Raw genomic sequence first — 25,360 nt, forward strand, 5'->3', positions numbered from 1 at the left:
AGGAGCTAGCTAGTGGGATGGGCCATTCTTGCTTGTAAAAGACCCACAAGTGAAAGAATAGGTGGAGAAAGAAGGCAGAGGCCCTGGGTCGCAAAACATTCCTTTTTTCATGGGTTCTACCTTTTCGAGCTTGTAGTAAGAGGCAAGAATTATAATTCACGTAGTATTCATCTCAATTGCTACTAGCCTATACCATTTATGAAAGCTGTAGTAGAGGGAGTTTCATTTTCCTTAGAAGAATAGCTTCACTTACTGGTATATTTAAACATGGTTGTGAAACAAATTATTTTAGTAAAATGTGGTTTAATTAGGCCAGTTGTGACCATGCCTGTGGAGGTAAGGTCGGGTAGCTACTAAAACCAGGACTCATTCAAGCATGAGGTTCCAATGAAGTCCTGTTTTGTTCCAACACATATCTTCCAGCATCTGAACTTGCTCAATATCTGCTCCAGAGACTCCGCTCTGTTTTTGCGTTCTTTGTTAGTGTGTAAGAATATCACACTGCACCCTCTATTCTTTATTATTCCTGAATTTTCATGTACTGAAGAACACATCATTCTGTATGCTGAATGAGTTATAACAAACTTTCACATACATACATATGTAAAAATTGGTTACAAATAAATAAAATCACATATGCTTTGGTAGTAAAATATTAAGTCAATCAATTAACATAAAAATACAGTTGAACTTCTATTAGTGGGATGGCATAACAGATATTACTTTTTAATGATTTGTGCTAATAGTGATCATTCAGTACTTATAAAATAGTGACCTACAAACTTTATTGGTAAATAACCAACTCTGAGGGCAACAAGTATGAGAACCAGTGGGACTGATGTGAAGTTTTTGTAAGTTGACAGCTCATCTTTCACACGTTAACATTTATGCTGGATATTTGGAACTTGATATTTTTCATATCGTTTCTGTTCATCACTTTATTCTCAATATGCCATTGATGGTGCATTCTGTCTTATATACATTTGTTGACACCAGAGATGGAAAGGTTGCAAATAACATAGCTGAGCAGAATAAGTGAGAATAGGATAGGTCAGAGTCACTCTGGCAAGAAATTGGATGTTACAATGGATCCGAATTTATTTTGGGAATATTTTATAAACCACTAGATCAAAAACACCATGAAGTTGAGGAAATGGTCTGTGAAATAAAAAGAGCCTATGATAAAGGAGAAGAGAACTGATGAAGGATTTTAATTACCTAGCACATAAAGGAAAAAATCTAAAAACTATGCTGTTCAGAACTACATAATACTGTCTCATAGTCAAGCATATTACTTCTATTACCTTTTTTTACTCACATTAAGATAAAACTTTTGTATCATGTCATTTTATACATATATTTTTAAATTATCTGTTTAGTTTTGTATTACTAAAATTTGTGATTTCTATTTAGTCGGCATAGATATTCTATTTTTTTTTAATTTGGCTACTCAATGATGATGAAAAGTAGAAAGATGATTAATAATGATTATACATCCATAAAATCAATTTGTCACATTCACAAAGTTTTGCACTGAATATAATCCAAATTAAAGTTGGTTTTGCAGCTTTTCTCCTAGTTAAAAAATAATCCTTTGATTATGATTGAAAGGCAGATCTAAAACAGACCAGAAATCTGTTAATTGATTATTAGGAAATCAGATTGAAAATAAATTATTTTAATATGTGTTGTTCAAAAAAAGAACCATGAGGACTCACCACATTTATAGTAGAAAAAGCACTAAAAGTCCACCTAGATATATTTTGGGATATCTATATTTGAGTATTGAAAGGAAAAACAAGGTAATGAAATGTCAAAAACCCAAAGCTGAATTTAAACAAAAGCACTCCACCTAAATGGCCAAATGAATTTGAACATAATATAACATTATCATAACTATGTCCTTTACCTCAATCTATTGCTTCCACTTTGTCTTCCGAGGAAAAACAAAAAAGAAAAGAGAAAAGAAAAGAAAAAATAAGAAAGGAAAGAAAAGAGTTAAGGAAAGGGTTTGCAACTAGATGGAATTTCATCAGTCTAGATTCTAAGTGCTAATTGGCGTAACTCCCTAGGTAGGCACCTATTATTACATACCAAAAGCTCTTATTATGAAGCTAGATTTTTTTTCCCCCCTCAGGTCAGTGGAGTCTGATGGGTTTCTATAGGAGAATCCTAATCAGCATATAAGATGCATTATTTTCACTGATCACTGTTATTCTTCAATAGTAATGTAATGTATACTTAATAAATGCATCTTGTTTGTAAAGGAATAAAAGGCATTTTTAGTGTTTTAGGTTACAAAATAAATAGTTTGTAGGTGGATTCAAGCATGATGACTTCCTCAACTTCTACAAGCATGACAACCCAGGCTCTAGAACATAGACTTATTTCACTTTACCATAAAATATTACAGAAGACTACAGTGTTCTTTTGTATTCATTCTTGGGTACTTGAACTTCAGTGTTACAAGATAGGAAATCTTGAAAACTTACTCCAGAAATGTCATTTTCTCTGATAAAATTTAGAATAGTACATTGATTAAAACGCAAGTTTCTGAAAGTTGCCAGCCTGAGTTCATAGCCCAGTGCTGCCATTTGTTAGCTATGGTCTCTTGGGCAAGTTTCTTACTCTCTTGGTGTTTCGGTTTCCTCTTCTGGAAAATGAAGAAAATAATTAACCTACTTATCTTACAGAGTTATTGAAAGAGTTAAATTAAATAATAATATAAAATGCTTACAAGAATACCTGGTCTGTGGCAATTTCTGTATGAAAATGATATTTCATTATCTTTATGCTATTATTTTACTTTGAATATCAAAGATAAATGGTTCCATACAAGAATACGTATTGTTTCAGTGACAAATTTGAAATGATCTTAGGGTTGGATGTCAACCACTATAATTGGTTGCCTCTTGGGTCCATAGACTTCAGTGTTCCTAAGTGTATAAATTCATTTCCAGGGACTTAGTAGGAAATCAGTATAACCCAGCCACTACTTTAACATTTCATGTTATTTTGGGCAGTCTAATGGGAAGTGTATAGAAAAGTTTTCCCTTTGATACAAAATTGAGTTAGATGTTTTTAAAAATAGAACTGTTCCCAACTTCTATACTAGATACTCGGTAATAATTTTTTTTCTCTGTTTAATATACAGACTCTTTTATTTTTCCTTTGGAAAATTAACTTTGCTAGAAATAATGGTAATACTTAATTCACTGAAACAAACATCATGAAGTAGTGGAGGATTTTTTCAAGCAGTTTCCTTTCTTGGAATCCAGATAAGCATATTAAAGCCAAACTGATTCTATGAAGTATAATGGTTATAAAGTCACATATAAGTTAAAGCAGAGACCAATAGTCATAGAATTTGGTAATATTATATTTTCTTCCTGGACATTCCCTACACCATGTGGGTTAAGAAATCCATATCAAGCTGTACTCAGAGTTTGTGGATTCTAGAGTATTCTTTGAAATCCTTTAATTGTAATAACTTCCAAAGTTGTCTCCTGTAACTCTCACCTCCCTGAGAACCAAGCTCTCTCATCTCATCCAAGTCTATATGGGAGGATGGGATTTGGAGGCAACCTAAAGAAACAAATTATTGCTGACAATATTATCTTTTTGTATTGGAGTGTTTCTGATCCAAACCCATCCTGTGAGCTCTTGGCACTATAAATTCTTATTCATCCACAAGACGTGAAGCATCTGAATTGACTAGACATCTTAGGATCTATGACAAACCCCCAAATTACTAAATATGTATTTCAGATTTGTTGGGGAGTAGTTGTGAGAGAGACTTAAATGAGCCAGCAGTTTCAAGTCCCGATTTGCTAACAGAGGAAAAATATGCATGTAAAGCAAACCTACTTTAAGTCATTACAGTAATTTTTGTCTCAATATTGTGATCTTCTTTGAGTTAACATTATGGCAAAAGCACATTATTTCTGCAAGTTCAGATAATATGCTAGATATAGCCTACTTATATATTTTCCCATATATATATATATATATATATATATATATATGAGATCTATTTCTTAGCCACAAGTGCCTAGATTTTTCTATTGAATATTACATGCAAGAATTACAAAAATATCAACACATAACAGAAAAACATTTATGATCCTCAGTCACCGGTTTAATTGGTTATGTCACTGCAGACTAAGGCAATCATAAATACGCTTCTTTTTTGGGGTGTAGCATACAGTACTAAAAGTAAGGGAACAAACAGTTTGGATCTGTTGTTTTAAGCTTGAGAAGTCATGGAGTTATGAGGCTCTTAAATTAGCAAAAAAATAAAAAAATGTATTTATAATTTAGAAAATAATTGCACATAATTAAGTATAGAAAATTGCATCAGAGAATAGAGGTAATTACTTAGATTCTTCAGTGTAAACCCCAAAGGTAATTTTCATCTGGCTTGTAAAAATATTTGAGGCAATATTTTATTTCTCAAAAATAATACCTTTATTTTCACATTTCACTTAAACGTTATTAAAATACTTATAAACATATAACCATATCTTTCACAAATTACCCCTTTTTATATACTATTAGGTCCAATTATTTACAGTTAAGTAACTGTAAACTCAGTCAAATTATTTACAGTTATAAATAACTCAAAAATTTTAAGGAATATTTTGAGAAATGAGGTAATATTTTGGATATAAAATTAACTTTTTGTGATTTGAAAATCTCTCCTGTTAAAACAATTATAATCTCTTCTAGATGTGTTTCAAAATGCTTTATTTAGTACTTAAATTGTATGTCAAATGTTTAATTATTATCATAATAAATAACAGAGGGAAACAAACAAAATCCAGGTGCAAAAAGATCTACATTTTTATTGCCTTAATGGCACTGTCTTCTTAATGTTTATTTATTTTTGACAGAGTGAGAGAGAGAGAGAGAGAGAGAGCGAGCATGAGTGAGGGAGGGGCAGAGAGAGAGACACAGAATCTGAAGCAGGCTCCAGGGTCCGAGATGTCAGCACAGAGCCTGACGTGGGGCTCAAACTCACAGACTACAATATCATTACCTGAGCCGAAGTCAGACACTTAACCAACTGAGCCATCCAGGTGCCCCATTAATAGCACCATCTTCTTAGGAAGGAGAAATAAGTATTCAAGTGTACTGATTATTTTCTTAACAGGATAAACAATCTGCATTAAGAGTGTGTCTTCACAAATAACAGAAGACAAAACTATAGTGGAATAGTCATACATTTTCTAGGTGCTAATAATCCAATTTTTCACTCCTTTTGAGAAAACTGCAGTTCTTGCCATAAGCATGACCTTAGTTTCCTTTACTTGATTGAATTATGATTTTGACTAAGTTTTACAAGAGACATAGAGAAAGAAAAAGTAAGTTAGACCGGATAAAATATTGGGATAGGAAAAACTACCTAACTCCAAAAGGCAACTTTTTTCATGATTTTGTAATCTTAAAATGTAATTGAAGTAATACGTACATATTTCCCTGGGAGTTATTTTATATTCATAGCTATCTTATGCCTGAAGTTATTTCCTCTTTTTAATGTGAACAAAGAATTTGATCCTTAGCAAACATCTCATGAGGACACGAGCTCAAATATTTCATTTAAATATGATTTTTTAATTTAAACACATTAAGATAACTGAGAAAAATACTGAAAAATCAGAAAATGAATTTAAAGATAATAAAGTTCTTTATTATCATCTCCACTGTTCTGTTATAGTAGAATTTAACTTCTTAATGAGACCATTATAGACAATGAATTATTTGTGTTCGTTAAGTAATTAGAGACCTTAGCTACTCTAGCATTAAATCATTTTTTTTCTTCTTAAGAAGTTTAAATACCTGTTAATACCTATTATTTAACTGAACAAAATTTGGTTTATTTAAGTCAACTAAATATTTCGGGAAACATCACAAGACAAGACGAAGACTAATTTTTTTTAAATTTTTTTTAACGTTTATTTATTTTTGAGACAGAGCATGAACAGGGGAGGGGCAGATAGAGAGGGAGACACAGAATCCGAAGCAGGCTCCAGGCTCTGAGCCATCAGCCCAGAGCCCGACGCGGGGCTCGAACTCACAGACCGCAAGATTGTGACCTGAGTTGGAAGTCGGACACTTAACTGACTGAGCCACCCAGGCACCCCAACAAAGACTAATTTTAAATGAAGGTCTTCTCTCTGATTCCAGTCCTTATTTTGAGCATTAAATAATAAAAGATATTTGAAGTACCTACCTAACTGCTGCCAATAAGAAGCTATTATTTTGTTATTAAAAATTTTTATTATGCATATTTCATCCATAGAATAAAGGTAAGTAACATATTTATTGTTCATCATAGGGAAACACTCACATACACACCATTCAAATTAAAAATGAAGATTGCACACCCTCTTGCTCTTTGACCACCCAGAAGAAACCACAATCCTGGATATTACATAGACCATTCTCTTACTGTATGCACACTTACACGCACATGAATCACAGCTATAGGGATTTCTAAGAGGAAAAAATGCTGCTTACTTTCAGCTGAATTTCTAAAATGGCTCTCATGCTATATGTATTTTTAGGGATTTACTTATTTACCTGAGTACTGTATTGTCAGGATTAACTCATTTCTTTTGAATGTCATGTAATGTTTAATCCTAAAGTATAGCAACCATGTAAGTAACACATTTATTTACCAGACTTTTTTTCCCTAAATATTTTATCTTTTTTATTAGTTTAATTTGCATACACTTACCATACTTAGTGTAAAGTTCTGCAAGTTTTGAAAAGCACTCACAGTTATGTGGCCAGCACCACAATCTAATTATAAAACAGTTCCATTACTCCAAATCTTCTCCCATGCCATGTGGTAGTCAACCTCTACTACCAGCCACTGCAAAACTGACGTTTCCTGTTACTGTATTTTTCCTTCTCCATAATGTCGTATCAATGGAGTCATATTGTAGATAGACTTGGGAATCTGAATATTTCCAAACAGGATGACACATTTGTGATGAATGGCATTTGGACTGTTACTGGTTTTAAGTGATTATACATAAATCCACTATGAATATTCACTTGTTAGGTTTTATGTGAACATGTTTGCATGCCTTTGAGTACGTACCTAAAGGTGAGATTCCTAGAAGATACGGTGAAGTGTATGTTTAAAGCTTACAAGAAATTGCCAAACTGTTTGCAAAATGACTGTACAATTTTGCATTGCCACCAGCTATTTTTAACAGTTGAATTTGTTTTGCAACCTACCCAACCTGGCCATATTGTGGGGATGTTTTTCTTGTTGTTGTTGTTGTTGTTGTTTTATTTTGTTTTTCCCATATCAGTAGGTATAGATTGACTCATTATTGTGTTTTAAATGTGCATTTCCCTTTTGATTAACAAAATTGAGAATTTTTTTACACATTTCTCTATTTTTTAATTCATACCTGATGCATAGCAGGCATTCAAAAACATTCTGAAAAAGAAAACATTCTAACAATGTTTTGGAAAATCTTCTCGGCTTTCTCCACCATAAGAAAAAAAGAGTTCAGTTCTCTATTCTCCATAAAAATTTAACTTTCTTTCATGGTTCTGTACTAAAACAATACCAAAAATAAAGCCAATAGTTAACTGTAATGAATGTTGTAATACTAAATCTTTCCCCAGGAAATATTCTAATGATGCTTTACTAGATATATTATTTAGCAATTTAAGTCCAGAAATGAATACATATGGAAGAAATGATTCATTCATAGATTAGAGAAAAATACTCCAAATAATCAAGAAATGGAAATGTCTCTAAAAACAAACCTGTAACTTAGCATACTTCTTTTTTTTTTTTTTCCTTAGGTACCTCTTGTGTTTTTCATTTTATTAGCCTTTTGTAACAAAACTTTCAACAAGACTATTTGGAATCTTGAAGGTTTTTGGAAGCTTCTGCATTCAAAGTAAAATAGACATCCTGCTCTGTTTAATTAATTTTGGAACCCTTACTTTCAAGTGTACCTCTTAAATAATTTTTTGGCTAATTGGAACATTTCTCATAATGGTCACTATAATTCTACATTATTTATTATTTTTTAACTTTTTTAAAATGTATTCATTTTGAAGAGACAGAGAGGACAGAGAGTGAGCAGGGGAGAGGCAGAGAGAGGGGGAGACAATATCTGAAGCAGGCTCCAGGCTCTGAGCTGTTAGCACAGAGCCTGACCCAGGGCTCGAACTCACTGACTGTGAGAATCTGACCTGAGCCAAAGGCAGACGCTCAATCGACTGAGCAACCCAAACACCCCAAATTCTAGGTTATTTTTAATAATTTTTTTCATCTTGCTAGATGTCTGCCAACTTCTGGGACCATGGTTATTAGACAAAAAATAAGCAAGTGTACAGGAAGGTAGCCGACTTGCCTCTTTTGAATTTAAGGATCTCATTAGCTAAAACTTTGGATTTCTCAGAGCCCAATAAACACCTAAAGGGATGTGCTGCAGATTGAGGGACTGTCCATGTTTTACAGTGTTCCACAGTGCAAAGAAGTTTTCTTGAGGTTGCTGGGTGACCTAGTATCGATATAACCTGTTCCATGACCAACTTATACTTATCATGGGAGTATTCTTGAGGTGGTGAGTGCTCTAAAAGCTTTTAAATGTTCAACCCATGCCCACCATTTTTTGCAGCTTTTTGGCTTCCAAAGCCCACTAGCAATAGCTTTTATTACACAAAGTAAGAAAGATTAACATTCACCTTAATATATTAGCAGTACTGTGTCCTGGCCATAAGAGGGCCCTGTACACACCACAACCAATTCCCAGAGAAACTCCTATGAGGTTTACTACCTGGGTAATTGTGGCATGAAAGGCTAGGGGCTTGGCTCTGAGCAAAACCTTCCGCCAGCTTAGGAGGACCAGCTTAAAGGAAAGCCATTTGGACAGGGAACCCAAACACAAACCAGAGCAGAGCTCAGACAGAGAGGGGCTTACTCACGGTCCCTGGAAGCTTCGAGAACGTGAATTCAAAGATTTGCAGGTACCACGCTTATGTTTCTCGTCTTCCTCCATATGCTGCTGGATGTCTGCTTCGGAATTTGTTGCTGCCACCAAATCTATTAAACAACAAAATTCAACCAAGTAAATTTGAAGATCTAATTGGCTTTATTAAATGATTCATGAATGGGATAGCAAACCCCCATCTAGCAAGTAGACAGGCACTCCCCTTAGCATAGTTATTCAAAACCAACTGATTATGCCTGTTGAACTATGCTGGCATTGGAGATTCTGTAAATTGAAATTTGTTTGTTTGGGTCACGTCGCTATGGGAATTTCAGTTCCTAGCATTAATCACCATTTTGTAACCATAGCTACTTCTGATAATTTCAAGGTATTCGTGATCTGGAACATAAAATAATGCCCGATAGATGAATTGCATTCGAATAATAGTTAAATGCTACAAGTTCTTCTAGTGCAGGTTTGACCTACATTTAGCCCAGCAAAGCTAATCAGGCAGAGAAACTTAATCAGTGAATCTAATCAGCAAAAAACTAGGACTATGCTTACACACAGTAGACCCTTTTTACCAGAAAAATGAAGTCGTATTTTTTTAAGTGGCTACAGTTAAAAAATCGTTTTATCAATTTCTAATTTAGTATCAGTCCTGTCCTCTAGAGAGTTCAACATTCTCTGGATTAAATTCAGCCTTATGCATATGTTCAAAAAGCAAATACGTTAAGCTGCTTTGTCTTTGCATTAAGACATGCCAAGTATACACTATCAATCTGATAGGTTTAGAGAAAAAATATATAATTGTAGAAATAAAGGACTATTTGAATTGATTTTCTCTTGAAATACCTCCTTGGCTGCAATGCATTGCATAAATTAATTGATGCAATTGAATCACAAAAGAACAGTTTTGCTTCATTTCCCCTCAATTTAATTTAGCTTTAGTAAAAAAAAATAAAATAAAAAACTCTCTTGATAATAAATGATGAATGCTTTGAAAGTGTATAGATAGATCAGTATTTAACAGTGTAGAAAACTGATTGTTTTAAAATAAAAGAATACCAGAGTTTCACTCTTTATATTAGTAAGAAAATCATGTGTGCATGAGCATGCTTAAATGCAAAGATTGGCCACATCATTATAAATACAGGATCGTTATCTTTTCTTCCATATTTATCATGGTTACCAAAATTTGTATGCAGCCACAGTTCTTGTTAACTCGTAAGACAATGAATCCTAGATACTGAATGGGTCCAATGTAGAAAAGAAAAAAAAAGATAATAGAGTAATATATGTAGCAATCCCTGAACCAGAACAGCTTTTCTTAGAATTGTATCACTTCATGTTGACTAGTGTTTAGTTCATTTTGCCACCTTATCTTCTAAGGGCAGGTCCTACATGACAAAATTGAGACTTAAAAATGGAGTTTTATTATCCACTGCACAGTTTGAAACATGTCTGGTAAAATAATTTATAGATTATTTACTGAAACCAGTGGTAATGCCTATTGGCTCTCAAAGTATATAAATGGAGAGAAGGTACTGAAAGCTTTTAAGCAGCAGAAATACAGTGAATACCTGGTCACCGAATTTCCGTAAACTGATACTTCATCAAGTACTCTTGGCTGTCAATATATGACAAAATCCTTCCTGCCAACTGATCTTTAAATCATAAATCTTCTGACACATCTTGTCAAAAGGGTTTATTTAGTATTTGGTTTGGAGCTATGTCCACAAACACTACATCCTTGGGACAAAAGTACCACATTATATATGATATACTAGTGTATGTCTCAGTAGAATCTTAATGAGAGATGATAATTTTCACCATTTTATAATTACATCAATTGCAGTTATTTACTTGCTTACACATAATACTAAGGGACAAATCTAGGAGTTGTTTCCTGGTACATCTGATTTAAAAAATCTGTAGCTTTTCTGCAATACTACACTATCTCACGTTAGCCTATCTTCAAATATAATGATGGAAGAAAGAAAATTTTGCAAAACTTAAAGAATGAGGTTGCCTATTATGTTGGTTAATATCACAAATCCTGGAGCCACAGTGCCTGGGTATATGAGGGTTCCTCAGAGAAACAGAACCAATCGGAGATCGATCTATCTATCTATCTATCTATCTATCTATCTAAGGATTGGCTCACATGATTATGGAGGCTGAGAAGTACCACAATATACCATTTACAAGCTGGAGACCCAGGAAAGCTGGTAGTGTAGTTCCAGTCTGAGTCCCAAAGCCTGAGAACCAGGAGAACAAATAAAAGTAAATTACAATCTGTGTCCAAAGATCTGAGAACCAGGAGTGTTAAGTCCTAGTTCAAGGGCAGGAGAAGACTGATTTCTGAGCTAAGCAGTCAGGCAAAGAGATGGTTTTCCCTCCCTATACCACACCCAATAAAAATGAAAACATGCCCACCCAAAAGGTGTGCATGAATTTTTACAGCAGCATTATTTATAATAACGAAAAGGTGGAAACCAATTCAATGTCCATCAATAAATGGATGAATAAACAAAAGTGGTATAGACACACAATATAATATTATTTAATTATAAAAAGGAATGAAATACTGAGATATATTACAACATGATGGACCTTGAAAATATGCTAAGTGATAGAAACTAGCCACACCCACACAAAAAACACATATTATATGATTTCATTTATATGAATTATCCAGAATAGGCAAATCTACAGAGGAAAAAGCACAAAATAGTTCCTTAGGATGGAGGACAGGGAATGGAGGGATAAAGAGATGATAGTCAAAAGGTATGGGTTTTCTTTATGTGGTAATAAAAATGTTCTAAAATTGACTCAATGGTGGTTGCATATATCTTTGAATATGATAAAGCCATTGCATTACGCACTTTCAGTGGGTGAATTGTATGATCTGTGAATTATGTCTCAATAAAACTGTTTAAAATATAAAATGACTTGACTGGCAGCAAAGCCAATACATTTACTAGCTGTTATTATTATCTGTTCTTTCTGAAATGAACCACTTGACACAAAACCATTAAATCCTATATTCAGTTGCCGTTAAATTAAAACCACATTCCAAGGGTTTTTATCTTTTGATTCTGCCTATTTGGTAGAATTTATAGAAAATCTTTTTCAGCAATCATATAATAAAAAAGAAAAAGCATGGGAATTCAGGATATGGAGGTAGCAGTTGTTTAATAACAAAATATGTATGGATTTGGCATTTGAATCATTTAATAATCATTTAGTATGTGTACCAACCCTTTCAATCACATCAGTTAGAAGAGTCCCTAATAATATAATCCATACCCATTATAGGTTTTATGTTTATTCAAAAAGGCAGGTTTCTTTGGGGAATGAAAGTACGACTGCACATCTTAAAACGTTCCCTTGTATAGCAGAGAAGTACCTGTTTTTCCACTTACAGACTTTTCTCCTAGGGTGAGAGTTGTGCTAACTGAATGTACAATATTTGGATTTATTTATAAACTAACAACTGCGTGGGAAAGTTGACAATCAATTTGACCACAGACAAGTTGAAACAATTTTTTTTCTCCCTCAAAGCAAAATAGATACTTCTTGAAACTACACAAAAGTGTTTAAAACCATTTGCTAAATTACCACTGAGTTTTAGCCAATCTATTTGGAAACAAATCACAGTAATTTCAGTATTTACAGGGAGATTGCTGGGTCACTGCATATCAGCATTTTTTAACATGACTGTATTTATGTATAGATATGAGAAAAGGAATAAAAAGGAGAGGAAATAGAAAGCAAAGTGGATATTATACCACCCCCGTTGCCCAACAATCACCATTCAAGTATTTGCTAGAAGGGCTATCATTGGGCTGGCTACAATTTATCACCATTTTCCTTGTCTTCCTTTCCATTTACTCTCTTATTTTCTGATCTATATACTCACCATTTAGATTCTTTAAAAGATACTACTACATTCCCTACCAATATATTTTTTTTGTTTGCTACATTCATTTACATTTTGACAATTTGCTGTAAATAAAAGTTTCCATTTACTTCTTGTCAAGGTTTCTGTTCTCTCCCCATTTCCTTTCCTTTTCATGTTTCAGTTGAGGATAGCTGGACAATAACTACAGTCATTACAACCCATGATTGAAATTCTCTAAATCACCTATCTCTACCTCTGATTTTCTACTCTCACCGAATTTACAAACATTCTTTCACATGCTCAAGATTACACTGTCTTGTGTAATTTTCCTGCCCTTTCTTAGTTCATTGTGTTGCTATATATCTTTATTTTGATTTTTAATAATTTAAAAATTCTAACCACATTTAGAGATGGTTAATCTTCTTGGTCTTTCAATTATTTTAAAGTATTCCAAACAACTGTGTGACTAAATGCACATTCCTCTTCTTCAATGCAAATGGTTTTGAATTTTGATGAAAGAATTCATGAAATTGAACTGGTTGAAAGGTAAATTTGACACAGCTCGGTTTATATCAATTTGAATTCCAGAAAAAGTGGAAAACGTTTTATTTTAACCAAATGATGTGCACAAGAACATTATGACTGTTATCCTACCCTTTAACTACCACACTGATTAAAACAGATGCTATACTTTCCTGATTTCTACTGTATCTGAATGAATTATAAGTTTGGACTACATTTGTATTTTGGAAAATCATGTTTTCTAAAGCCACAGAAGACTCAGCTTTTTAAAAAACGTATTTGGGGGCACCTGGGTGGCTCAGTCGGTTAAATGTCCGACTTCGTTTGGCTCAGGTCATGATTTCACAGTTCGTGGGTTCGAGCCCCGCATCGGGCTCTGTGCTGAATGCTTGCTCAGAGCCTGGAGCCTGCTTCAGATTCTGTGTCTCCTTCTCTCTCAGCCTCTCCTCCACTTGCACTCTGTCTCACTCTATCTTTCAAAAATAAATAAATGTAAAACATAAAAAATAAAAAAGTATTAGTACTAAAGTATTAATATTAAAATTTCTTTTGAAACTGATATCCACTCCTACCTCCACAAAGGAGTTTATTTGTATCAAATAAAATACATAAATATGACTGAGTTATGAGAGAATTGGTAGAAACTATGAGAATTTTAGCACAGAACAATTTTAGCACAGAACAAGATATCATACTGCAGTTCCATTCCCCCACCCCGAAGTTAATGTCAAAAATAATCAAGTGAGTACAATTAGGTACTCCAAAAAGATTAAAGGTATTCATATTTGTGAACCGTATTCATTGCATGTTACTATTTATTTGTAAACATTTTAAAAATCGGGATTTTGGGACTTTTAAAATTTAAAAAATCCAGAAGTTTTTAATGACGGGCCCTATAGTAATGAACATTCTTTGAGTGCAAATAGAACAGAAAATAAAGATGCTATCAAACTTATCAAACTCTATAGGCATTTCCAAAGGATTTAGAAGTCAAAGTAAAGTGACTCCCACTGGTCTAAATAAGTAATTTGAACTTTAATAATAACTTCAACGAACTGAAACTCATCAAATGTGTTTAAACTCATGAGTTTGTAATGATATTGCAAGAAATAAAAACCAACCGGGCACCTTCTGAGATAACAAGAGACCAATTCATTATTTAGACAAGTTGATAAATCAGAGAGAAGAAAAGTCAAAGATTTTTCTCTCTTTTCCTATATCAATTGTACCACTAAATAACAGAAAGATAGCTGAATAATAGAAGAAGAGAACCACCCTCTTATAATATTGCTCAAACTAAAAGCAAAAACAATGTATTAATGAACTCAAGGACCTAAATGTGAGCATTGGTGACTGTTAAATATCATAACAAAGAAACACAACCATTATATACTGCCAGGTAAAAGAGCAAAATACTGCCAATAGTCTTGTCAGATAAATTAAGTCTGAATCTGATCAAGTCTCTGGATCCAGCTTCCAATTTTTCATGAAATATGGAGACCAAAGAAACATGTACTACTCCACCAATGAGTTGCTAAGTGTAGGTTCTAGACTGTGGACATACCAAAAATTAAATGACCCAGGCCTGTCAACAACTAAATTATCCCCTGCAAAGGTTAAGTCTGTGATGGTTTTTGGTCATGTTACAGAAAGTCCCGCTAAGCTTCAAATTCTGACAATTCCTGTTATATACTCAAAATCCTAACTGATACTTCAACAAAAAGCTTCCTGAAGAAAACCAGAAGGCTCTACCTTGGCCATATTGTATTCTCCCTCAATCTCAGGACTTCTTTCATTCCAAAATGCATTACTGAAATCATGTTGTGATGTTACTACAATGTGGGGCAGGAGGGATAACCACATAGTTTTTAATGATCCAGTATTAATTTTCTTTACAAAATGACAAAATTAGGGGTGCCTGGGTGGCTCAGTCTGTTGAGCGTCCGACATGAGCTCAGGTCATGATTTCACAGCTTGTGGGTTCAAGCCCCATGTCAGGCTCTGTGCTGACAGCTCAGAGCCTGGAGCCTGATTTGGATTCTGTGTCTCCCTGTCTGTGTCTCCCATTTGTTCCCTGTCTGTCTGTCTCTCTCAAAATAAATAAGCATTAAAAAATTATTAATAAATGGCAAAGTTAGCATTTTAGGTTCAGCATGTTGGGCCAAAATGCTGGGAGGTTTTTCTTCTCTTTTTTAAGTTTGTCTATTTATTTTGAGAGAGAGAAAGCATGCATTCAAACATGCACATATGCATAGAAGGGGCAGAGAGACAGGGAGAGAGAAAATCCCAAGCATTCAGTGTGGAGCCTGATGCAGGGCTTGATCTCATGAGCCATGAGATCCTGACCTGAGCCAAAATCAAGAGTCGGCTGCTTAACTGAGTGAGCCACCCAGGCAACCCTTCTATTTCACATTAGAAAATAGCATATTCCATAAGACAATAAGAAAAGAAATATTTTTTGATAATTGCATTATTTATGGCTTAATGCAATTTTTTTTTTTTTGGCCAGGGATCTCCAAATTACTCAAACTACTATGCTTCCTTACAATTCCTTTCTTATAGAATGACTTGGAATTGATTGAATGTACCCATTAGATCCCTCCAGTTGGGTTCCTGCCCCCTGGAATACCAAAAGTTTATACATGTGTGTTATACTTCTGTGCCAAGTTTATTCACCAACTAGACTGAAACTGGTATTTTGAAACAAGCTCTCAGCTTGGTACACCTGAAGTATCTGAAAATTCTTCAGCCTACCTCTGGCTAAGAATTGTTCTGTCTTGTGAGACTTTTGTCTAAAAAGTTGGGAATTTTATAGAGATTCTGACTCTAGACAGCTTCAAGAATCAAGCTAAGGCTATGTATGGGCAGGTTGAATGTTTAAGCAGTGATTTGGAGGGAGACATATCTACCCTTACATTTTTTCCAGTTTTATCAATATATAATTTATCTATAACATTGTATTACTCCAAGGCATAAAACATCATTTATATATGTACATATTGTGAAATCATTACCACAACTTTAGTTAACATCTACCTCCTTAAATACTTAGAATTTTTCCTGTGATAAGAATTTTTAAGATCGATTCTTATGAGCTGCACCATTACCTTTTCAGTTGTACTGTTGTTTAGTCAGAAAATATCCCAATGAGTTATACTATTAATAATGGTAATGATGATTACAATAAAGCTGAAGTCTTAAAAAAATATTTCACACACACATACACACACACACACACACACACACACACACACACACACCAAATCGTATGAACTATTCAGGTAAGCTAGAAGTTTGAAGATGGCTATTCTCTGTGGTTCATAGTCCATTTTATCTGGGACTAAGCCCTGAGTAGGCATTTCACTGTGTACAGAGCTTAAAAGCCAGAGAAATTCAAGATAAGAGGTTTAGGGTCAGAGGATATATCTCCCTATTTCATTTGTGTTTTTTGCAAAAGCACTAGTCTAGAGATTGTGGGTCAAGATAAAGTTTAATAATTTTTACAGACAAAGAGTTATTGCAAACATCTTGCCTAGACATTGTGTATTTCTGTGTGGCTGTCTTGTTTTTTTCCAAGAGAAATGAGCAAAAACATGCAAATAGGACCCTTCTAATATCTAAGAAGGCAAAGAGCTCTTTATAAGCCAGAAGTACTCTTTTTCATTTCATGTGCATTAAATTCTGACACTAATTCAAACTCATTCATACGATTTTCATCCCAACCAATAATAGCCTTTTGTTGTTGTTTAAGTCAGAGCTCTCTGCTCCCCAAACCATGCAAAAATGGTTCTAATTTTTAAAACTTTGTATACATTTCACCCTTTTTATGGTAGATGTGTTTCCAATTAGATAACTCCATAGTACAAATGAAATATTTATATGACTGATTAATATCCAAAAGTCTTAAAAGGAGGCAGTCATACACACAAAAGGGCTACAATGAGAAGCAAGCTTGTAAATGCTAATTATGTTCTTTTTGAAGAGGAAAAGATTCAAAAATTATTCAAAAGATTCAAAAGATTTTGAATCAAAAGATTCAAAAATGAAGAGGAAAATTTCAAAAATTAGTATACACGTGTACCACAAAGAAACATAGGAAACCAGTAAGTTTGCCCATTGGTCAAATGTGAATACAAGGAACAATTTGCTGTATTTCAAACAAAATCAGGAATCAGCTGCATCACTTTCAGGTAGGGATGGTCAGGTAGACATGAATAATCTTGAGACGTCCCTTGAAGAAAGAACTGATTTTCATTTGAGTGAAATTTAAAAAAAAATTTTTTTAATGTTTATTTATTTTTGAGGGACAGAGACAGAGACAGAGAGAAAGCAGGGGAGGGGCAGAGAGAGAGACACACACAGAATCTGAAGCAGGCTCCAGGGTCCAAGCTGTCAGCACAGAGACCAATGTGGGACTTGAACTCACAAACCGTGAGACCATGACCTAGGCCGAAGTTAGATGCCTAGCCAAATGAGCCACAGTCGGTTAATTTTTAAAAGGTGATTCAAGTTCACAGAATGTGAAAACAACACCAACTTAAAAGGTTTTATCTAATAATCAGATTATACATAATTAATGATTTAATATGTATTATGAGCACTTTGTCATCTTTGCATTAGAGACCAGCCATCTATCTTTTAAAACCATATTGTTATGATCTATTGGCAAAGTGAATAGTTACTAGAAATCAAAAGATAACAGAGTCCTCAACACAAGCAAACACAAGGGATAAACAGAAAGATACAACCAGTGTTTTCTGTCACTTGAAAAAGACCATATGGTCAGATAATATAATCAAAGCCAACCTCCCAATGTTGCTGCTAAAGAGGAAACAAAATGATGCTCATTTACAAAATGGAATCAGACTTGGCTGAAAAACAAAACAGTCAGAAACAGTCAACAAGAATAAATGATCTTCCCTGCCTGGTTAGATTTATTACTGGAGCCAAGAAAGGTGAATCAAGATACAAGACACAAAAGAAGTACATTTTGGAAGCAATCTGTTTAGTTATAGTGGGTAGATCTGCCTGGGAATCATGATAGTACTTCTACCAATTAAGAAAAACTTCAGAGGGAAAATATATTCTTATTTGCAAAGTTCTACAAGGGAATTTATAGTTCCAAAAAACTTAGATCTATGAAGGAATGAAAAGAAATGGAACTACAGGTACCTGGGGGCTCAGCTGGTTAAGCATGTGACTCTTGGTTTAGGTTCAGGTCATGATCTCATGGTTTCATGAGTTCGAGCCCTCTATCGGGCTCTATGCTGACAACAATGAACAGTGCTTGGGATTCTCTCTCCCTCTTTCTCTGCCCATTCCCTGATCACTCTCTCTTTCAAAATAAAAAAATAAACTTAATTTAATTTTTTTAAAAAAATAATGAAATTAGTAAACATATTGTAAATATTATTTGAATATTAGTATCAATAAAGGATAGTTCAACCGACATAAAAACAGACACTCAGATCAATGAAACAGAATAGAGAACCCAGAAATGGACCCACAAATGTGTGGCCAACTAATTTTTGGCAAAGCAGGAAAGAATATTCAATGGAATAAAGACAGTCTCTTCAGCAAGTGGTGCTGGGAAAACTGGGCAGAGACATGCAGAAAAATGAACCTGGACCACTTTCTTACACCATGCACAAAAATAAGCTCAAAATGGATGAAATACCTACATGTACGACAGGAAGCCATCAAAATCCTCCAGGAGGAAGCAGGCAAAAACTTCTTTGACCTTGGCCTCAGCAACTTCTTACTCAACACATCTCCAGAGGCAAGGGAAACAAAAGCAAAAAGGAACTACTGGGACCTCATCAAAATAAAAAGCTTCTGCACAGCAAAGGAAACAATCAGCAAAACTAAAAGGCAACTGACAGAATGGGAGAAGATATTTGCAAATGACATATCAGATAAAGGGTAAGTATCCAAAATCGATAAAGAACTTATCAAACTCAACACCCAAAAAACAAATAATCCAGTGAAGAAATGGGCAAAAGGCATGAATAGACACTTCTCCAAAGAAGATATCCAGATGGCCAACCGACACAAGAAAAAATGCTCCACATCACTCATCATCAGGGAAAAACAAATCAAAACCACAATGAGATACCATCTCTCACCTGTCAGAATGGCTAACAGTAACAACTCAGGCAACAACATATGTTGGCGAGGATGCGCAGAAAGATGATCTCTTTTGCATTGTTGGTGGGAACACAGGCTGGTGCAGCCACTCTGGAAAACAGTATGGAGGTTGTTCAAAAACTAAAAATAGAACTACCCTACGACCCAGCAATTGCACTAGTAGGTATTTATCCAAGGGATACAGTGTTTCAAAGGGACACATACTCCCCAATGTTTATAGCAGCACTATTGTTAATAGCCAAAGTATGGAAAGAGCCCAAATGTCCATCGATGGATGAATGGATAAAGAGATATATATATACACAATGGAGTATTACTTGGCAATCAAAAAGAATGAAATCTTGCCATTTGTAACTATGTGGATGGAACTAGAGGGTATTATGCTAAGTGAAATTAGTCAGTCAGAGAAAGACAAAAATCATATGACTTCACTCATATGAGGACTTTAAATTTTTTTATTACGTTTCTTTATTTTTGAGAGGCAGAGAGAGAGACACAGTGTGAGTGGGGGAGGGGCAGAGAGAGAGGGAGGCAGAATCCAAAGCAGGCTCCAGGCTCCGAGCTGTCAGCACAGAGCCCGATGCGGGGCTTGAACTCACAAACTGTGATACCATGACCTAAGCCGAAGTGGGACGCTTAACTGACTGAGCCACCCAGGCACTCCGAGGACTTTAAGATACCAAACAGATGAACATAAGAGAAGGGAAGCAAAAATAACATAAAAACAGGGAGGGGGACAAAACATAATATACTCTTAAATATGGAGAACAAACAGAAGGTTACTGGAGGGATTGTGGGGGGGGGGGGGATGGGCTAAATGGGTTTAGGAACATTAAAGAATCTACTCCTGAAATCATTGTTGTACTATATGCTAACTAACTGGGATGTAAATTAAAAAAAACAAATTAAATTTAAAAAATAATAAAAAAGAATTTCTAAAAAAAATACAATGGAAAAAATAAAGGATACTTCACAGAGGAAAAACAAAGTTTTCAAAGTAGAATTTATAAGTTATATAAGCAACCTATGACAATTACACCAAGAATGCGTAGGGATAAAAGGAATTATATTTTTTACATAATATGTAAAGTGATACTCTAATGTGAAGGACAACCTTGAGAATATTAAGGATACATACTGTAATATTTAGAGCCACACTGATCATAGCTTCAAAACTCTGGAGATTTAAAAGGGAATCTCAAGAGTATTTAAATTAATCCTATGGAAAATGGGAAAGCAGAACAACAACAAAAAGAAAATAAGCGAACGATAGAAAATGAATGGGAAAATGGTAGACAAACATTTTTTAAGATTATATCTGAATGCAAAACATCCTTTCTTATTGATTGAGATTGAGATATGTCCTTAGCTTAGTGGTTGCAGGAAATTCCAACTTTTTTTCAATTTTCTTTTCTCATGGAAGAATGTACCAATCATTGTCTAAAAAAATTGTCTTTATCCTTTCTTTTATACTAGATTTTATTTCTCACACCATACTTATATTTTAATTAAAAATGTATTTATATATATTTTTAATTAAAATTTGGGGTAAAAATTATTTTCTTTTGGAAATTTAAGACACTTAATTATATTCCAGTTTATAATCATACATATATAAGACTAATGTCCATGTAATATTTCTTCTTTTGTAACCCAACCTTTTTTTCCGTCCGGATGATGTTACAATCTTTTTTTTTTTTTATATTTAGGATTCTGATAATTTAGCAAAACATATCTCTCTCTAGGTTAATTCTAGAGCTAGTTTGGTACTCCACTGGTCATCTCAAGCAGAAGACTGATGACTATGATCTGATTGAGAAAAAATTCTTCTATGATTTTTAATAATTTATTTCTTTGGCTTTTTTTCTGTTCTATAGCACTGGAAATTTTATTATGAATATGTGGAACAAGTGAACAGATTTTTTACGGTTATTTTCTCTAATATTACTTTTTTGTATATTTTGCTTCACATTGCAGACCCCCTCAGCATCTTATACTAAATCACTATGTTTTAGCTGGGAAGGTAAATATAGAAAAGCCAAGGGGAGGGGCACTTGCGTGGCTCAGTCAGTTCAAGCCCAGCATTAGACTCCGCCCTGGGCATGAAGCCTACTTTAAAAAAAGGAAGAGAAAAACCAAGGCGGAAAATTTGGGGGTGGCACTTCACTATCGAACAGTACAGTAAAGACCTATAGAAATAGTAGTGTTTATTAGCACCTTACATATTTGAAAGAAGCCAAAGTAAGAGATTTCTTTTACTTTCTCAATTATCCTTTTGTGATTTTCCCAAAGACAGATGCATCTTAAAGGATTACAGTGAATTATTGTAAACTGAATGGGGCCATGATTCCAATTGCAACTGATGTTTCAGATATAGACTATTTGATGGGATAAAGAGATAAATCAACACATCCCTGGTATCTGTAAATAACCAAGGATTTTGTAAATGCAAAAACAAAAACAAAAACAAAAACAAAAACCTGAAAAAAGCAGAAGTGCTTTGCATTCCCCTGACAAGCACAGCAGAGTCCCTTCAAAGTTGTACCAATTTTTGAGGGTTGCCTGGATGGCTTAGTTAAGCGCCGACTTCATCTCAGTAATCATCTCACAGTTCGTGGGTTCGAGCCCTGCATCGGGCTCTGTGCTGACAGCTCAGAGCCTGGGGCCTGCTTTGGGTTCTGTGTCTCCCTCTCTCTCTGTTCCTCCCTTGCTAATGAGCTGCTCTGTCTCGGTCTGTCTCTCAAAAATAAACAAATCTTTAAAAATTTTTTTTAAGTTACAACAATTTTTTGCTCGGAACTCAACATTCCCTTTCTGCTCATAATTAGTATTCATGGACCTTCATTACCTTGGCCCACATCTCTCATGAAAATTTGAAGATGTCCCCAGGCTCCTGAGATGTCTGTATTGCAAGGTTAGGAGCATGTTAGTATAGCTTCTTCAAGGTGAATAACAGCTTTGCCTGGAGACCTGAACTAATTAAAAAATGGCACAAGACTGAGTCTCTTGGGGATTTTAGAGACAACATGCACCACATTTGAGTATACTGCTCTTCATTCATACAATGACCACTAATACTCTCAACAAAAAGAGGTCCACAGGAAGGAAACGTTCTTCATCTGTTCTAGAATGCAGTGGAAACAGATTTTTCATTTCGATCCAGATCTAACTGTACCTAAAGTATCTATTGCAGATAAGTAGGCTCCATGTATTCTACAGCAGACACTAATAGGAGAAACATAAAGTAGACCCAGATCATTTTGGAACAAAGCAATAACTCCTTAGAAAATCAGGTGGTAACTTCAGATAATTCAGAATAGGTCTTAAAAGTTTAAGCCTAGAGCCCATATTTCCAGCTATTCCAAAACTATTCCAATTTGTAAGTCTCCTAATGTTCACATATATCCTTGCCCACTTCAATTATTGATTTCTGTTATATGCAATGAAATGTGAACCAATAAACCATATCTTTATGATGCAGCTCGGATTCTAAGTCCTAAACAGGGCACACTTAGAGTGTCTTAGCTTGAAATAATATCTCATTTTTCAGCTCTACTATAGAATTTAAATTTCAACTTTGAAAAAATATTTGTCACACTGTCCTTGTATGTGTTACCCTTTTTATTAAGATGATTCAGAATACTACTCTTAAATGAATCTTGTCTATAATCGTAATAATATTCAGTTCAACATACTTAATATCAAAAAACTTCTAATTTCATTTATTTAAATTTCAATTTTAGCAAGTAAGTGAACAAAATTAATCAGATGACAAACTTGGTTATCAAATAAACATATATTGTTTAGGATGGAGAAAAAAGGGAATTCCAGTATTCTCCTCCCAAATGCCTATTTCATCAATACAATTGGAAATGGTGAGTCAATTATTCATGCTAAGCATTATAAATGATATACTTCTTAATTAGTAAAGGTAAAGGGATGTGATAAACATTGCATCATATATATTTTCCTAAAAAGCCTTTACTGATGTTGAGATAGGTTACTGAAGTATGGTCTATTCTGAAAAACTAACATGTTTGGTTAAATATTTTATGTTTGTGCGACATTTTTACTAATAATTATTAAAAAAAAATGAAAGAGGATTTTGTGCAATACTCAATCCTGAATTTTTTAAATATTCATTTTAACTCTATTTTTGTGGTTCACATACACTTATTGCAGACAAAAGAGTGGATCTGAGGACTACTGTGCCAGTTTCTTGAGTAAAGATGATAAAATGAAACATGGAAAGACAAAAGGGTTAGACATTTACAAATGGGTTCTTTCGTTTGCAACTCACTCTGCTCAGGAATCACAGAACAGCTTTTAACAGCTAATAAATTGTGAAAAGTTACTTAAGGGAAAATATGAATCTACCCTAACAGGATGTTTGTTGTCCTGTTCTTGCTCTGTCTTCTACCACTGTTTTATTCTTTAAGCTTTAAACAGGGCCATCATCTTCTTTACATCCAGGATATATTATATTTTATTTTATTTCTTTGTTGGGAAAAATAAGAAACTCTAACATCAAATAAATCATTTATTCATATTAGCTTCCATATATAATTTTCAAAGGTCCATGGGGTATTGATGCCATCCTTCTACTAAAAAGCTTTTGTGTTTCAAAGATCAGGATTTACTGGTCTTCAGTGTGAGGTCCTAACTTCAATGATTGACCAATCCAACTCATTTCCCTTAAGTTTGGGTGGAAATGCCAATTCAAAATGGGAAAATAAAATCCTATGTTGTGAAAATTCAGGAGTATACATTCTGAGCTAATAATTGGTAGCATTTTATGCACCATTATCTAAAGGGCATTATAAGAAACACTTTGTAAAGATGGGGTAAACTAAAATAAACATTGGAAATTTTATGACAACTTATGAGAGGCACATGTTCCTAGATTTCATAACAGAAATATTATTTACTACGTCATTTTCCAATCACCATAGTGGTTTATAGGAAACTTAAAACCTACCACTGAAAAGTGTGTAAAAATTGATTGCACTCATTCTGCATACTAAACTCTCCTAGCTTCACTTGGTATTTGTACATACATTTTAGCTTTGAGATTCTCTTTCACTTATTTATTATAAATAATTAGATTTAATATATCATTGGAAGCTTCTTCTTCATTCTTTTGACTATCATTCATTGATTTACATATTTACCTAGGCAACAAATTGCAATTAGTGGCCATTATATGGTATAAGGGTTGAAAATGTGAAATTGGTCAAAAAGGTGTGTCAATATCACATATGTAAACTGATAGCACCTTTATTCAGATGCGTCATGTAGCTCTCATTTTGTGCTCTTGTGGTTTTTTATTTCCCCTGTATTGAACGTCTTCTTGAACTAAATCAGACATTTTGACACATGTAAAGCCGGAAGTGGAGAAGGTTAACATCTCATGTGGAGCACACATGCCTGAAGTTTTTGCATAATTATAATTTATTTTAAATTAAATTAAAGCCAATTCATATCCCAAACTTTTAACTCATTCTCCTTTTTAATGTTTATTTATTTATTATGAGAGAGAGAGAGTGGGAGACAGGCAGAGGAGAGGGAGAAAGAGAATGACAAGCAGACATCCTTAACTCATTCTTAAATTATCACATTTATTGTCATTGAAATCATAGCAAAATCTAATTTTCTTGTTATTGTATCTCCACCAGACCTTATTGGAAATAAAATCCAAATGGCAAAAAATCAGTTTTCTTTGTTAATTTTTATCTCCTTATTGCACAGAAAAGCTTCTGGCATACAGAGTTTTCAATAAAAAAATTTTGCATTAATTAATAAACAGAAGAATAGTGAA

General features: G+C 34.1%; 1 long non-coding RNA gene across 2 annotated transcripts in view; it reads left to right on the top strand.

Moving 5' to 3' along the window:
- Window positions 1-25,360, top strand: part of LOC106970598 (uncharacterized) — a 215,141-nt gene that overhangs the window by 171,607 nt on the left and 18,174 nt on the right. Inside the window, exon 6 of one of the 2 annotated variants that reach the window (XR_008295831.1) lies at window positions 7,831-14,187. The exons of the other annotated variant lie outside the window; for it this stretch is intronic. This is a non-coding gene — a long non-coding RNA (uncharacterized LOC106970598). Of the gene's footprint in view, window positions 1-7,830; window positions 14,188-25,360 lie in introns of those variants that run through there. 2 annotated transcript variants of the gene reach the window in all.

This window comes from Acinonyx jubatus, chromosome A1 (assembly GCF_027475565.1).
Source record: "Acinonyx jubatus isolate Ajub_Pintada_27869175 chromosome A1, VMU_Ajub_asm_v1.0, whole genome shotgun sequence".
Lineage (NCBI taxonomy): Eukaryota > Metazoa > Chordata > Mammalia > Carnivora > Felidae > Acinonyx > Acinonyx jubatus.